At 37.9% G+C, this 10,234-nt stretch overlaps 1 protein-coding gene across 1 annotated transcript in view; it reads left to right on the top strand.

The window, feature by feature from the left end:
• LOC118822254 (NACHT, LRR and PYD domains-containing protein 12-like) overlaps window positions 1-10,234 on the top strand; it is a 69,486-nt gene that overhangs the window by 19,912 nt on the left and 39,340 nt on the right. The window lies entirely within an intron of this gene.

Here is a 10,234-nt window from a genome sequence, read left to right as displayed (position 1 = left end):
GTAAACTCTATATTTCAGATGAAGTTTAGACTCTGATGGATCAAACCTTAAATATTCATCACTAAAACTCTAACTGGAGCAGCTTTGATGTTTTTCATTCTTTAGTGAGTTAAATTTTACATTGTGTTTGATTTTCTTCATGAAGTCCATGACAGGACTGGACAGGTTCTAGGTGTGCTGGCGTTGAATGACCTATCAGTCTGAGTCCATGTCCAATGATTCTGTCTTTTTCTCTGTCTTACAGTATCTGAACACCATCCAGCTGATCTGCTGTCACACACAGAGGATTATGAGGAGAGGATGTCTTAGTACAAACACACACTCAGTATAAGGTTCTACATGGTACTATGTGTGTGTGTTTGGGTTCGTATTCATCAAATCTTTGAACATGGCTGCAGCACAGGACTGTGTGATCTCACCATAACATCACTTCCTGTACTCCAATGACTGCACCTTCAGCAAACCACCAATCAAACTGGATGTCATGGCAACAACATGGGAGAAATCAAAAAAAGAAAGATAGAGAAGATGTAACAGACGGAGAAGTTAAGATTTTTTATTTTTGTTTTGTGTCTCAGTTTTTTGTCTTTGTTCAGTTCATTTTTATTATCTTCACTCACACAGTAATCTGACAGACAGTCTGATGGAGGTGTTGTTAATTATTAGACTCACTGCATTTGCACGTTAAACAGTCTAACCAAGCTGGCTGCATTTGTTTTTAAGTTCCGTCACTTCATTTTGGAGGTTTTAATTGGCCAATGATAGGTCATTGTTAAATCTGCTGTAGTAGTTTAAGAATTATGGACAGAAATAAGACAGCACTGAAGTTTGCTTCAGAGGCCTTTGGCAAACTGTGGCCTGACGTCATCCTCACAAAGGGCTGACCGAGTCACCTGGTCTCCTCCCTTGACCAGCTAGGTCCAGTTAGATGCGACACTCTCAGAGTTCACCTCTCAGATAGCATTGCCCCAACCAGGGATCATCCAGTACACGCATACACAGCCCCGCAGCTCTTACCCTCTACAAATAAGCAGTAAGGCACCATCACTTCGGTATATGGTTCCGTCTCCACACTGTGTTATTGTGTCACCCTTTTAATTTAAACCTAGATCAGTCTTTACTTTAGCATTTCCATTCCATTCTGTGTGCTGCTCAAACCCCATAACATAACTATCTCTGAGTTTCAGCTGACTACAGTACACTGTAAAAAAAAAGATATCGTAAAAAAATGGTCAAATGACTGGCAGCAGCGACTGCCAAACAATCCTTTATAAAGCACTTCTATCATGTCCTGGCATGTTAACCTTGTCTGAGTCCCTCTGAAAACCCACAGAACATCATTAAGCTACATATTTATGGCTCTAGACATCAGTTTTCTTCCAAGATATCAGAAATCAGAGTCTAACCAAATCAGTAAATCAAAGACTCCTCCTGGTTATATCTAATCATGGCAATTAATAAAGCTGATTAAGTGCTGAATCATTAGATTGGAATCGTAACATATTTTTGTCAGTTCTAAAGTTTGTACAGCACCACCTTCATGAAACTTTTGCTTTCACTTTATTGCACAGATTTAGTGAAAGTGCATATTTTGGTAATTTATTAATCTCTAATTACATGACATGCAGCAATTTTACCACTAATTTGTAAATAACATGGTGTAATTTTCACTGGTATCTTGAGATCCTGAATATCTAGTTATTCATAATATCTTGAGATAAATTGTACATCGTTCAAATAAATGACCAGGCTTTTTAGGACGCAGTCCCTCCTGATGTCTGAGAGCCACAACATGCCTAAAGTTGCAACCTTGAGAGCAGTGTGGCTTTGTACTCTTTAAAAAAGACTATGCATTATGTTTAACATGTCTGTTAAATTTGTATCTATTATAGAGTTTAAATATGAAATTAAACAAAAATATAAAACTAATAACATTTAGCTTGAAAGTATGAAGAAAAAACGTTAAATTGTTAGTATGGACACAAACCTTTATATAATGTGCTACGTATTAAATTACAGACAGTTATTGTCTTTTTCCAGAAATTTGCATGTAATGTACAAAAAAACAAAAATAAACAAACAAACAATTTTCATTTTCATTATTGGCAGAATCATTAAAATAACAGTTGGGCTCTTAATTTACAGATGTTATCCATAATCTTACAGAATTTTGAATTCAATAAAAAAAAACAGAAAATTACAGTAAAAATTTAAGGGTTATTTCCTGTAAAATTAGGACTTTTTTACAGTGTAGACTATTCAGGGTGCTACCTAAGGTATTCTTGTTGATGTCTCTAGTAAAATTTTATGGTGGCCAAATTAAACAATTGCAGTCTCAGGATGTTTAAAATTGCCCTTGATTGTCCCTGTGGCACATTTACTGAACTGCAATTAAATTGTATCTAGTGCCTCTTTGGTCATTATCGTGAGCTACAAATTAGAGAGCCTTCTGGCTCCCTCTAGAGCAGGGGTGTCAAACTCAACCAGTAAAAGGGCCATATTAAAAAATCTCATCAAATCTGTGGGCCAGAAAAAATGTTTTTTTTATTTAATTTTTAATTAATGTTGTCTTGTAACCCAAACTGACCATCCTCTATTCAAAATATGCAAAAACTTCAACAGTAAAACACAGACACTTGTAGTAGATCTTGAAATATTACATGGACACTTGAAATATTCAAAGTTTAAATGTCCCCAGGAGCCCCCAATGTAATTTGGAATATGCATAACACAGTTTAGGAAACACTGCAGTAAAGTATTACCAGCACAGACACACATCACAATTGTTCTTTTTTGGAAATGGGGTTGTATGTTGTGTTGATTTTAGTTGTGCTTTGGATCATTGTCCTGCTGGAAGATCCAGCCATGGCCCAGATTAAGCTTCCTGGCTGAGGCAGTGAGGTTTTGATTTTCTTTCTGCTGGTACTTGATGGAGTCTGTGACACAATGTATCTGAATAAACTGTCCAGGGCCTTTGGAAACAGCTCCACATCACAGATCCACCACCATACTTCACAGTGGGGATGGGGTACTTTTCTGCAGAGCTATCTTTGTGTCTACACTGTTGCCAAAAATCTCATATTTATACTGAAACAGGAAGTCATAGCTAACCATTTGTGTTCCTAATAACTTTAAAACATAAAATATGAATGAGATTATACTTCAGTTAGATTTCACTCATAAGAATTTCTAGGGTTGCCAGCAATTGTGGCACATATGGATTTGAGAAAAATATTTTTTTCATGATTGATCAAGATTTAGGTTTTTCTTTCAGTCAAATAAAGTTTAGATTTTTTTTTAATATTCTGAATGAAATATCAAATGAATAAGCAATAAAGAATTTTTAAATAGATTGTTCATGTTTACCAGGAGAGACTTGATTCTTATAAATAGTTGGTGATGTTAGCATAAAGCTGAGTGCTGAGCAGTGGGTTTTTCCCATTGCTGTGTCAATGAGAAAGCACTTATTTGAAATGCCGATATCTCAACTGAGAGAACTGAACCTGAACTACAATGAACAAGGAGAGTCAGGAGTGATGCTGCTCTCTGATCTACTGGAGGATCCACACTGTAAACTGGAGAAACTACAGTGAGTTACTGACTTACTGTCTCTATACACACACACACACACACACACACACACACACACACACACACTAATACTTGTACACATATTCGCACACATTCACACATATAAACATACATAAACACACACACAAATACCCCCACACATGTGCACACTCACAGAAAATGTGCTGTGTGCATAATCTAGAGGTGTGTATAAGTGAATAAATATGTTTAGTTTAGATTGTGTGTGTGTGTGTTGTAATAAAAATGACAGATATTATTTCAAATATTATTTAATTGTAGCACAAACATGCTCTAATTAATTGGTCTGTTATATAAACCCTTATGAAACCAGTTAATTTGCAGTGAAATATGATTGTTAGTTTGTGTTTATACTCACTATTTCAACTCAGTTCAGTGATTCTGTAAGAAGATAAACTCAATATATAAGATGGAGTTTAGACCCTGATGGAGCAAACCGTAAATATTCATCACTAAAACTCTAACTGGAGAAGTTTTGATGTTTCTCATTCTTTAATGGATTAAATTGTAGTTTTTACTTCATGGAAGTCCATTACATGACTGGACAGGTTCTAGATATATTGGTATTGAAAGACACATCAGTGTGAGTTCATGTCTGACGATTCTCTGCTCTTCTCTGTCTTACAGCATCTGAACACCATCCAGCTGATCTGCTCTGTTCCGCTCTTATGAACGCTAACAACATGAGCTCAACGCTCTAAACCAGCGGAAACGCCGATAGAGTTTATAAACACTAACAACATGAGCTCAACGCTCTAAACCAGCGGAAACTCCCACAGAGTTTATAAACACTAACGACATGAGCTCAACGCTCTAAACCAGCAGAAACGCCGTTAGAGTTTATAAACACTAACAAGAGCTCAACGCTCTAAACCAGCGGAAACGCAGATAGAGTTTATAAACACTAACGACATGAGCTCAACGCTCTAAACCAGCGGAAACGCCGTTAGAGTTTATAAACACTAACAAGAGCTCAACGCTCTAAACCAGCGGAAACGCCGATAGAGTTTATAAACACTAACGACACGAGCTCAACGCTCTAAACCAGCGGAAACGCCGATAGAGTTTATAAACACTAACGACACGAGCTCAACGCTCTAAACCAGCGGAAACGCCAATAGAGTTTATAAACACTAACGACATGAGTTCAATGCTCTAAACCAGCGGAAACGCCCATAGAGTTTATAAACACTAACAACATGAGCTCAACGCTCCAAACCAGCGGAAACGCCGATAGAGTTTATAAACACTAACATGAGCCCAACGCTCTAAACCAGCGGAAACGCCGATAGAGTTAATAAACATTAACAACATGAGCTCAACGCTCTAAACCAGCGGAAACGCCGATAGAGTTTATAAACACTAACGACACGAGCTCAATTCTCTGAACCAGCGGAAACACAGATAGAGTTAATAAACACTAACGACATGAGCTCAACGCTCTAAACCAGCGGAAACGCCGATAGAGTTTATAAACACTTACGACACGAGCTCAACGCTCTAAACCAGCGGAAACGCCGATAGAGTTTATAAACACTAACATGAGCTCAACGCTCTAAACCAGCGGAAACGCCCATAGAGTTTATAAACACTAACATGAGCTCAACGCTCTAAACCAGTGGAAACGCCGATAGAGTTTATAAACACTAACATGAGCTCAACGCTCTAAACCAGTGGAAATGCCCATGGAGTTTATAAACACTAACATGAGCTCAACGCTCTAAACCAGCAGAAACGCCGATAGAGTTTATAAACACTAACGACATGAGCTCAACGCTCTAAACCAGCGGAAATGCCCATGGAGTTTATAAACACTAACATGAGCTCAACGCTCTAAACCAGCAGAAACGCCGATAGAGTTTATAAACACTAACATGAGCTCAACGCTCTAAACCAGCGGAAACGCCCATAGAGTTTATAAACACTAACGACACGAGCTCAACGCTCTAAACCAGCGGAAACACCCATAGAGTTTATAAACACTAACGACACGAGCTCGACGCTCTAAACCAGCGGAAACGCCCATAGAGTTTATAAACACTAACGACATGAGCTCAACGCTCTAAACCAGCGGAAATGCCGATAGAGTTTATAAACACTAACGACATGAGCTCAACGCTCTAAACCAGCGGAAATGCCGATAGAGTTTATAAACACTAACATGAGCTCAACGCTCTAAACCAACGGAAACACCGATAGAGTTTATAAACACTAACGACACGAGCTCAACGCTCTAAACCAGACATGGAAAAGATGTTACTGTGTTTCAGAAGGGTCAAATTATTGGCCTGCATCATGCAAAGATAGCAACTAAAGAGATTGCTGAAATGATTAGAACTGGGTTAATAACTGTCCAATGAATTATTAAAACTGGGGAGGATAATACTGAACCATCAACTTCATGGAAGAAATGTGGTCAGAAGTAAAATGTTGAATGAACACTTTAAGTTGACAAAGTTGAAATTTGAATTGTAAAACATCAACAGTAAAACTCACAGCTATGTTTAATAGTGAAAGTAATTTCCAATGTGCAATGTGACAAGATTTCACAGGATTGGCTTTAAACAGCTGTGTGGCCATAAGAAAACCACAGTGAGGCTATTTGGAAAAAGCTTCAATTTGCAAGGGAGCATGAAGACTGGACTCTGGACCAATGGAAAAAGCTCACATGGTCTGATGAGTAAGGATGACAATACTAACATTAATCAGGATCAAACTGTGAAAGACAGAGAGCCCATTTAAAAACTTTGGGATGTGCTGGAGAAGACCGTCGTCAATACAAGATCTCGGCCAAACATGAATGCAGCTCTGGACTAAAGTAAATGTTATACTGTTGCATACAGTTGTTGAAACAATGCCAGGTTAATGTGAGCCGTGATCAAAGCTAAAAGCAGTCCAACGAAATATTAGAGTGTGCAAGCTTTTTTTTTTTTTGCAGGCCCTATATATTCCATATACTTTCATATTTATATTACACTTGTAATGTCACCAAATCAGAAAACCAGGATTGTAATGTAATTTAAAATGTCCAGGATATTCTACTTATTATGTGTGTGGTCATGTATTTTCAATTATTTTTATATGTTTAATTCAAAATAAACTCTGTAGAATTGAATTCTGTCATAAATCTAAATCAGAAGTAATGAGGTGTGAGAGGTTTATCTGTTTCATGGTAAATGTCTGTAAATCTAAATCTGAAGTAATGGGGTGTGAGAGGTTTGTGTGTTTGACGGTAAATGTCTGTAATCTGAATCAGAAGTAATGAGGTGTGTCAGGTTTATGTGTTTGACGGTAAATGTCTGTAATCTGAATCAGAAGTAATGAGGTGTGTCAGGTTTATGTGTTTGACGGTAAATGTCTGTAAATCTGAATCAGAAGTAATGAGGTGAGAGAGGTTTATCTGTTTGACGGTAAATGTCTGTAAATCTAAATCAGAAGTAATGAGGTGTGTGACGTTTATGTGTTTGACGGTAAATGTCTGTAAATCTAAATCAGAAGTAATGAGGTGTGTGATGTTTATGTGTTTGACGGTAAATGTCTGTAAATCTAAATCAGAAGTAATGAGGTGTGAGAGGTTTATGTGTTTGATGGTAAATGTCTGTAAATCTAAATCAGAAGTAATGAGGTGTGTGAGGTTTATGTGTTTGATGGTAAATGTATGTGAATCAGGTTCCAGTGGTCACTGCTGTGTTCCTCAAATCCACTTCTGGAGGAACACCTCATTCATCTCTGTAAGGGCTTGATCATTAAAGGAGGAGCTGAATCAGGTGCTTTAGAGCAGAAGAACACTGAACTGTGCAGTGACCCTGCAGGACTGGAGGTGAGGTAGACTGGCTGAGGTTTAGAGAGCCTGAGTGGTGATCAGAGACAGATTATGGGGAATCAGAACATTTCCTGTTCACCCCATTATACCAAAAACCTCACTGTAGATCACTAGAGGGCACTAGAGAGAGGTGAATGGGAGTGAACAGATTAAAGGTAAACAGATATAAGTATTTAAGTTGTTTAAAGTTAAGTTTAAGTTTAAGAGTGTTTACATGCAGAAAATAATCTGAAATCTAAGTGAATAAGATAAAAATTAAATATTAATAGAAGCTGTTTACAATATTTACTTGCAGTATTTGTAACATTAAATTAAATTATTTATTTTTATTTTTTTTGAGCTTTTATAGTGCACATGATAGTTTAATTGTTTGAACTTGTTTATTGCTTCTGGAGCAGCTTTTCACTCTTCAGTTTTGTTTGTGTATGTGTACAGATAGATAACTTGGTATATATGTGATCAATAATAATTATTGGCTAAAATCCTAGTGTGTTTATCAGATTTCCCTGTTGCTATTTTTCCATTGTTCTACAGTAAGTAGTTTTTTGGATGTAGTACAGTTGCCTAACCAAAGGCATGCACAAGGCCAGGAAATAATAATAATAATAATAATAATAATAATAATAATGTGTTATTTTTGCTGTTGTGGCTGCATAAATACAACATGACTGAGATACATCCCTCAGAACCGGAGTACGGCTTGGACTCCATTACCCAGAATGCTCTGGGGAATCACATGACTTCTGACTCTCTATCGCGCTCCTATCCGCGATCTCAGTCACCCGAATACTAATGTGTATCACCTGTGTGTGCAATCATATGACTCCTTGAGTTTAGTTTATAAGCCCGGCCTTTAGTTCTGTCTAGTTGCGAGGTATTGTTTCACCGTAAACTACTGAGCATTCATCATTGCTGTTTGTATCCTGTTTTTTGACTGTTTGCTTTGTTTTTTTTTACTCTGCCTTTTACTCGATCCCTTTATACTTTTGCTGGACTGTTTTGATTCATGTTTTGACCTTTTTGCCTGCCTCTACGACTGCGTCTTTTGCCTTACCCTTTTGTGATTGTTTGTCTGGTGTTATGCTCATCATAACACTTCTGCTGTGTTTGCTGGATTTGACCCACACCTGTTATTTGACTACGTTTTTGGACTGTGATTCTAAAAGTAAACCTGCTATTGTGCTTTTTATCCACGAGCGTCTGGTTTCTGTTGATTCGTCACGCCCTATGCCTCCTGTCATGTGACTGTGTAGCATCCAAACTAAAATCCAAAATAAAAATCTCTCCATGTGCTTTGGAACAAAACAGCTTGTCACATTTGCATCACATTAGCCAAAGAAGCTAACAAGTTTAATGTTCTAAATTGAGCTTAAAAGAAGCTCAATTTCTTGGCTTAAAAGAAGTTAATTAGCTTGTGATATGAAACAAGCTAATGTGGGCATTAGCGCCTTTTTAGCTTGTGACATTAGCTGCTCGCTAAGTTCTTGAACATGCTTCATTCAGCTTGTGGTTAACCCTTAGAACGCCAAAAATGTAGTTGATTTCTAGCCTTCATTAACTTCAGAACGGTTTAAGCTACAGACATGATACACCTATCAGACCATTCAGCCATCCCGCCCCCTAACTAGCTAACATGACGTCATCAAGCTGTGACGTCAGGATCAGTGAGTAATTTGGCTCGGAAAATCACCCAAAATCCTGATATTATTGCTCTGTTTTTTGCCCTTCATTTTCCAACAAAGGGTTAAAACAGCGACATGATTAACACATCAGATCATCATCAGACTCTGCCTCAGTGATTTCATCCAGCTGTGACCGTCCATCAACCAGAGATCAGCTCCAAAATCACCCAAACCCACTCACTACTGTTATATTACATCTCTGCTTTTAGCCTTTATGTTATAAACAAAGGGTTAAAAATAGCGACATCATTCACATCAGAGCACTCAGAGGGACCAGCCATCAGCCAGAGTGACAGAAACCAGCTCTAACATCCCACAACCCAGAAATACAGCACAAACACAGCCAGATCACTGTAAAACCTGCTATCAGCTCTCTGCTTTAGCCTTCATTTGGCAACAAAAGGGTCAATTTTCAACCGTCAAGCAGATGTAGCTGATAGAAGTCACCTTGTTTTTCATTATGAGATGAGAAGGACCACTGTATCATGTTGTGATCACAATACAGGTCTTACAATCAAATTGGTAGATGGCAGCATGAAATGTCATATAGCTGCTTAAACTAGTTAGGAACTGTATCTGCAATACTGTGTTAACTTACAGTAACAATGTGCAGTGTTTTTAATTTCATTCATTTTTTTAAATGAATTCAATTAAAACTATTTACAATTGTAAAATGTATTTGTGGTTAGTTAAATGACCATTTTACACCTCTCAGGTACGTGCTGATGAGTGACACCTAAGATTGGAGGGGTCGGGTGGGGTAGCCCCTCAAAATGTCTGTGAACATCCCTGAGCATAACTGCTACTAAGTGCTGATCTGGTGATGAGCCGATTGACCTTATTGGCTGAGTGAAGCAGTTCTCACCCACTGACATCATCAGTATAAATAATATATATAAATATTAAATAATTGTTCATAAACTACAGTTTTGTACAAAAGCTTCACAGAACTCCATTCATCCTAGATTTTGTTGTGAGCGCCCTCTAGTGTCTGATCTTCCTGAAACAGCTCACTGAGTGAGAGTTCACCAGAATAGAGATTCTCTGGTCTTGTGAAGGACCTGTTTATGTCCATCTGCACACTGTCCTGTTTGGTCAGACCCACATGGACACAGCCACA

The sequence above is a fragment of the Colossoma macropomum genome, unplaced genomic scaffold (assembly GCF_904425465.1).
Source record: "Colossoma macropomum unplaced genomic scaffold, Colossoma_macropomum, whole genome shotgun sequence".
Lineage (NCBI taxonomy): Eukaryota > Metazoa > Chordata > Actinopteri > Characiformes > Serrasalmidae > Colossoma > Colossoma macropomum.
The sequence above is the reverse complement of the archived record's forward strand: the minus strand, read 5'-3'. Positions and strand labels throughout refer to the sequence as shown.